We start from the raw sequence: 7,964 nt of genomic DNA on the forward strand, positions 1-7,964 counted from the left end.
CTCAAGGACCGTGAAGACCCCAGCTGGCCCAGCCCATCCAATGATGTGGGCTCTACCCAGGATAATACTGGCAGATGGACTTCACCCAGATGCCAGTTTCTCAAGGATATAAATACCTATTAGTCATGATAGATACATTCACAGGATGAATTGAAGGCTTTCCCACCCGGACTGAGAAAAAAAAAAAAAAAAACTGCTCCATGAAATCATTCTGAGATTTGGTATGCTCAGGTCATTACAAAGTGACAATGAGACATCATTTACTTCTAGGGTCTCCCAAGGGGTCTCTGAAACATTGGGCATTGCTTATAATCTCCATTGTGCCTGGAGGACTCAGTCTTCAGGAAAAGTAGAAAGAGCTTACCAATTCTAAAAATCAGCAATATAAAAGATAATCCAGGAGACCTCCCTGGGATGGAAGGAGGCTTTACCAATAGCTCTCCTCTAGGCCTGTATTGCCCCTAAGGATCAGGTTTGTCTTAGACGTTATGAGATGCTATATGTGAGGCCTTTTGTTAATCTCAATGACCTCTTCCTAGATCCAGAGGCTCAGACCCTCTGATCTTATACCATGACCATTGGGCAATTCCAACAAGATATACACTTGTGGGTGTGTCAACCAGGACCAAAAAGATTCTAAAGAGCAATCAGTATATGCTCCAGGAACTCAAATCCTAATTAAAGTCTGGAAAGATGGGTCTCCAACGGCTCAAATCCAGCCCAGATGGAAGGGCCCCTACCCTGTACCCCTACTTTCTACCCCCCACAGCAGTCAAGGTACCAGGAGATGTCTCCTGGATTCACTGCTCATGAGTCATGCCTTTGAAGAAAAAAGGAGAGGACAATCAATACACCTGTGAACACCTGGGAGATCTCAGATACCTATTCAGAACTAAAAATGAGTGTGACTCTAATGAACACCCTCAAAATTATGTTTCTGTGGATAAGATTTCTCAGGACAACTCTAAAGAGCCAACACAGCTTGACAGGGGTTGTACTCAAAAATAGATAGGAGATGGACCTCATGACCCCTGAACAAGGAGGGATTTCAGCCAACTTGAATGAGACTTGTTGTTTCTGGGTAAATACCTCCAGCTAAGTTAAAGAAAGTCTCACATTCTTCAAGAAAAACATTCAGATCCTCAGTTCAGTTCAGTCGCTCAGTCGTGTCCGACTCTTTGTGACCCCATGAATCGCAGCACGCCAGGCCTCGCTGTCCATCGCCATCTCCCAGAATTCACTTAAACTCACTTCCATCGAGTCGGTGATGCCATCCAGCCATCTCATCCTCTGTCATCCCCTTTTCCGCCTGCCCCCAATGACTCCCAGCATCAGTCTTTTCCAATGAGTCAACTCTTCACATGAGGTGGCCAAAGTACTCGAGTTTCAGCTTTAGCATCATTCCTTCCAAAGAAATCCCAGGGCTGACCTCCTTTAGAATGGACTGGTTGGATCTCCTTGCAGTCCAAGGGACTCACAACAGTCTTCTCCAACACCACAGTTCAAAAGCATCAATTCTTCTGTGCTCAGCTTTCTTTCTTTCTTTCTATTTTTAATTTTATTTTTTTAACTTTACAATATTGTATTGGTTTTGCCATATATCAAAATGAATCCACCAGAGGTATACATGGGTTCTCCAAATCTCACATCCATACATGACCACTGGAAAAACTATAGCCTTGACTATATGGATCCTTGTTGGCAAAGTGTAATGTCTCTGCTTTTTAATATGCTATCTAGGTTGGTCATAACTTTTCTTGCAAGGAGTAAGCGTCTTTTATTTTCATGGCTGCAGTCACCATCTGCAGTGATTTCGGAGCCCAAAAGATAAAGTCTGACATGGTTTCCACTGTTTCCCCATCTATTTGCCATGAAGTGATGGGACCAGATGCCATGATCTTCGTTTTCTGAATGTTGAGCTTTAAGCCAACTTTTTCACTCTCCTCTTTCACTTTTACCAAGAGGCTTTTTAGTTCCTCTTCACTTTCTGCCATAAGGGTGGTTTCATCTGCGTATCTGAGGTTATTATTATTTCTCCAGGCAATCTTGATTCTAGCTTGTGCTTCTTCCAGCCCAGCATTTCTCATGATGTACTCTGCACAGAAGTTAAATGAGCAGGGTGACAATATACAGCCTTGATGTACTCCTCTTCCTATTTGGAACCAGTCTGTTGTTCCATGTCCAATTCTAACTGTTGCTTTCTGACTTGCATACAGATTTCTCAAGAGGCAGGTCATGTGGTCTGGTATTCCTATCTCGTTCAGAATTTTTCACAGTTTATTGTGATCCACACAGCCAAAGGCTTTGGCATAGTCAATAAAGCAGAAATAGATTTTTTCTGGAACTCTTGCTTTTTCAGTGATCCAGCGGATGTTGGCAATTTGATCTCTGGTTCCTCTGCCTTTCCTAAAACCAGCTTGAACATCTGCAAATTCACAGTTCACATATTGCTGAAGCCTGGCTTGGAGAATTTTGAGCTTTACTTTACTAGCGTGTGAGATGAGTGCAATTGTGCGGTAGTTTGAGCATTCTTTGGCATTGCCTTTCTTTGGGATTGGAATGAAAACTGACCTTTTCCAGTCCTGTGGCCACTGCTCAGTTTTCCAAATTTGCTGGCATATTGAGTGCACCACTTTCACAGCACCATCTTCCAGGATTTGAAATAGCTCAACTGGAATTCCATCACCTTCACTAGCTTTGTTCGTAGTGATGCTTTCTAAGGCCCACTTGACTTCACATCCCAGGATATCTGATTCTAGGTGAATTATCACACCATTGTGATTATCTGTGTTGTGAAGATCTTTTCTATACAGTTCTTCTGTGTATTCTTGCCACCTCTTCTTAACATCTTCTGCTTCTGTTAGGTCCATACCATTTCTGTCCTTTATTGAGCCCATCTTTGCATGAAATGTTCCCTTGGTATCTCTAATTTTCTTGAAGAGATCTCTAGTCTTTCCCATTTTGTTGTTTTCCTCTATTACTTTGCATCGATCGCTGAGGAAGGCTTTCTTATCTCTTCTTGCTATTCTTTGGAAAACTCTGCATTCAGATTGGTGTATCTTTCCTTTTCTCCTTTGCTTTTTGCTTCTCTTCTTTTCATAGCTATTTGTAAGGCCTCCCCAGACAGCCATTTTGCTTTTTTGCAATTGTTTTCCATGGGGGTGGTCTTGATCCCTGTCTCCTGTACAATGTCATGAACCTCATTCCATAGTTCATCAGGCACTCTATCTATCAGATCTAGGCCCTTAAATCTATTTCTCACTTCCACTGTATAATCATAAGGGATTTGATTTAGGTCATACCTGAATGGCCTAGTGGTTTTCCCTTTCTTCAATTTAAGTCTGAATTTGGCAATAAGGAGCTCATGATCTAAGCCACAGTCAGCTCCCAGTCTTGTTTTTGCTGACTGTATAGAGCGTCTCCATCCTTGGCTGAAAGAATATAATGAATCTGATTTTGGTGTTGACCATCTGGTGATGTCCATGTGTAGAGTCTTCTCTTGTGTTGTTGGAAGAGGGTATTTGCTATGACCAGTGCGTTCTCTTGGCAAAACTCTATTAGCCTTTGCCCTGCTTCATTCCGTATTCCAAGGCCAAATTTGCCTTTTACTCCAGGTGTTTCTTGACTTCCTACTTTTGCCTTCCAGTCCCCTATAATGAAAAGGACATCTATTTTGGGTGTTAGTTCTAAAAGTTCTTGTAGGTCTTCATAGAACCATTCAACTTCAGCTTCTTCAGTGTTACTGTTTGGACATAGACTTGGATTACTGTGATAGTGAATGGTTTGCCTTGGAAATGAACAGAGATCATTCTGTCATTTTTGGGATTGCATCCAAGTACTGCATTCCAGACTCTTTTGTTGACCATGATGGCTACTCCATTTCTTCTAAGGGATTCCTGCCACAGTAGTAGATATAATGGTCATTTGAGTTAAATTCACCTATTCAAGTCCATTTTAGTTCACTGATTCGTAAAATGTCGAAGTTCACTCTTGCCATCTCCTGTTTGACCACTTCCAATTTGCCTTGATTCATCGACCTAACATTCCAGGTTCCTATGCAATATTGCTCTTTATAGCATTGGACCTTGCTTCTATCACCAGTCACATCCACAACTGGATGTTGTTTTTGTTTTGGCTCCATCCCTTCATTCTTTCTGGAGTTATTTCTCCACTGATCTCCAGTAGCATATTGGGCACCTTCTGTCCTGAGGAGTTCCTCTTTCAGTATCTTTTCATTTTGCCTTTTCATACTGTTCATGGGGTTCTCAAGGCAAGAATACCAAAGTGGTTTGCCATTCCCTTCTCCAGTGGACCACATTCTGTCAGACCTCTCCACCATGGGTGGCCCCACAGGGCATGGCTTAGTTTCATTGAGTTAGACAAGGCTGTGGTTCTAGTGTGATTAGATTGACTAGTTTTCTGTGAGTATGGTTTCTCAAAGAAAGAGGTGGAGTGTCCTCAGAATGGCTACAATCTCTCTTTGGGGGATCCTTGTCCTGGCGAGGGGGAATTTGGAGTTGGCTAATGCCCCTACTAATCCCTGTTATCAGCATATTGATGCTGCTTATGATTGATCCATGTATTACCGATTGTCTAACCTGTTTTGCCTCTGCCCAGGTCAACAAGCTACAACATGCAGTGCCAGTTCAACAGGGATATATATATATATATATATATATATATATATATATATATAACTACACCTGACCATGGAAAATATCACTCACCCTAAGATCAGTTTAGTCAGTCAGTTCAGTCACTCAGTCATATTCAACTCTTTCCAACACCACTTTAAAGACCCTGAGGCTTGAGACCAACAAGATGGGGAGGCCCAATGCCTCTCACCATCCCAGTTCAGCAGGAACTAGCCAGAGAGTCCTTGACACCACAATTCCCAAAGAATTGGGCCTCCCATCTCTTGAGGGGGGAATGTTAGGTAGTTAGAAAAGGAAAAAAGAGTCCAAAATAGTGGTGGCTAAAAGACAAAGAAAGGAAAAAGCCCACATAAATAGAACAAAGGAAGGTCCGAGAACCAGAGTGAGAACCTCAGGTGGAAGCAAACAGCCTTCCTGGCTCACCCAATTTACACAGGGCAAGCTCAGGGGGAGGAGGAGAAAAAAACATATAAAAAGAAGAGTCAAAATAGAGCCCTTCACTGCTCTACTCTCTCTTCTCTTCACGTCTTTTGGGTTGGCCTGCTTCATGCTTTGAGGATGTATTTTCCTTTGCTTGCCAAATAAAACTGAGCTGTAACACTAGTCCATCCATTGCTTCAAATTTTTGCTGCAGCGAGACAGAACCAAGGAAATTACAAACTCCCCCAACACCATAATGACAGAAATGTCATTGTACATTTGTCCAAAATTGTAGAACTAACACAAAATACCAAGAGTGAACCCTAATATAAACTATGGACTTTGGGTGACATGACGGGTCAATGTAGATTCATCTGTTGCAGCCAGTGTATCATCTGGTGGGGACTTTGGTGGTGGGGAGGCTGTGGATTGTGAGGGCAGGGAATATGTGAGAAATGTCTGTAATTGACCCATTCAATTAAATAAAAGAAAAAAAATCAATGAAATACTGGTAAGATATTGGTGAAAATTATATATCCAAATGGTGAAATAACACAATAGAGAAAATGGAGAGTTCTTTCAAGTTATAGACCAAGATTCATAATCCATTAATCCCTTAGAGAATTTCACAGACTTTCATACCACCTCACACAGATACAGCTTTCTCCAATTCAATTGGGAAAATTAGAAGGCCAGACTTAGCCTTTCTATAAGTAATTTATAGAACACTACTAAAGTTATCATTATAATCTTCTTTGCATCCCTTACAAATCACCATTAGCAGGTCCATTTTTAATTGATAAAAATATTTTTTGTGTTTATTAAATGTGACTTTCATTTAACTGAAAGAAATATAATTTAAGGTAAGAAATACATTTGAAAATTAACTTGCAATGCATATTATTAGTATTTAATCTCTATTTTAGATACTTCTAGATCTATTATACATTCAGGGGTTAAAAAAGCTGAAGCACTCTTCCCGAGCATAAAGAATTTTAAAATTCTTTTTTGATTTTGCATAAGAGACTTACCTTCATTCCTTTTAAATAGTCTATTTTCAACTGCACTCTCAAAGAAGCTGCAGGAATAAAAGTAGAAAATGGCAGGTAAATGAAATGTATGTTTCCTACCCTTACAGAGCTTACAATTTTTACTATGTGTGCAATTACTAATGACAAATGTTTGGCATCATTACTGACAGGTAGTATTGTGCCATGTAGTATAATATGTGTAGGACTTAATGAAACATAGATGTAGGGATTTATGGATTTACTTACACACTTTGAATAGATATAATTTAACTTTTTAAATTTTCATGACAATTTTTAATATATTTTTCATCTCTTCACTTTTCTAGAAATATTTTATTTAAACTGCCTTGTAAAGTAAGTTTTAATAGGCTTTACAATAAAGATATGAGGATTTCTGCTAGGAATAAAAATGATGACTTTGGGCATATAATTTTAGCAACTTAGAAGCCTCTGGGTCACAGTTGTCTTCTGTGAGACTGAAATTATCCAAAGAATGATAGCTGAAGAAGTGGATATTATCAGAAGACACTTTGGTTTGCTAATGGCTTAATGAAGTGAAGTGTTAGCTTCTCAGTCATGTCTGACTCTTTTCAACCCAATGGATCCACCAGGCTCCTCTGTCCATGGGGTTCTCCAGGAAAGAATACTGGAGTGGGTTGCCATTTCCTTTTCCAAGGGATCTTCGTGACCCAGGGGTTGAACCCAGGTCTCCTTCATTGCAGGCGAATGCTTTACCTCTGAGCCACTGGAATATTAAAAGTGAAAATGAAAGTTGATCAGTTGTGTCTGACTCTTTGTGACCCCATGGACTATATGCATTTCTTTTAGTCCCCTAGTCCAAGGAATTCTCCAGGTAAGAATACTGGAATGGCGAGCCTTTCCCTTCTCCAAGGGTTCTTCCTAACCCAGGGATTGAACCCAGGTCTCCTGAATTGCAGGCAGGTTCTTTACCATCTGAGCCACCAGGGAAGCCCATGAGTCACCAGAGTGTTCCTAAACATTTAGTAAATTGCCCTCTTCTTTTAACATTAAATATATCAAGGATGCTAAAAATACCCCAATTTTAAATTTTATTATATATATATATAAATCCCAGATTATATAAGATCCTGATAGTTTTTCTACTAATTTAAGAATTTTTGTTAAATAAGAATTAAGAAAGAAAAAAGTGAGAGAGAACAAAAGACATAAAGAGATAGAAGCCAAAGACTGAGGCCTGAGGCCAACATTCACAGGTAGAGACTCATCCAAGGAGGCTGAGGTGAAAGAGAACGTGCTGTCACAGAGGTGAAGAGTGTTTCTAAAAGGTGAAGCTGGAGTCCATGCTTCTGAGTAAGATGAAGACAGAAGAGTGACAATGGGATTTGGCAAAGCAGAGGTTTTGGTGAGTTAATAAAAGCAGTATTTTAAAGAGAGACAGATTGTCATTTGCAGTCTCACTGCTCCAGGAACTAGAAAACATTTTAGAGGTTTCCTGGGGAATGGGGGGTTGTGCAGCAACTGGATCCCTAACTATGACCTAATAGGCTAGACCTTTAGAGGAAAAGTCGAAAGGATAAAACGATGGACTTTTTGAACAGATTTCAAAATGCAAAGGGCCTTTCAAGAATTAGAAAAGCAATTACTTCAGGCCACTGCCCTGTGCCTCTCAGATTTAAGTAAACCTTGACCTTTGAAAAGGAAAGGAAAGGAAAATGAAGTTGATTGGTCGTGTCTAACTCTTTGCAACCCCAAGGACTGTAGCTTACCAGGCTCCTCTGTTCATGGGATTGTCCAGGCAAGAGTACTGGAGTTGGTTGCCATTGCCTTCTCCAGGGGATCTTCCCGACCCAGGGATCAAACCCGAGTCTCTCGCATT

This window comes from Bos javanicus, chromosome 12 (genome assembly GCF_032452875.1).
Source record: "Bos javanicus breed banteng chromosome 12, ARS-OSU_banteng_1.0, whole genome shotgun sequence".
Classification (NCBI taxonomy): Eukaryota; Metazoa; Chordata; class Mammalia; order Artiodactyla; family Bovidae; genus Bos; species Bos javanicus.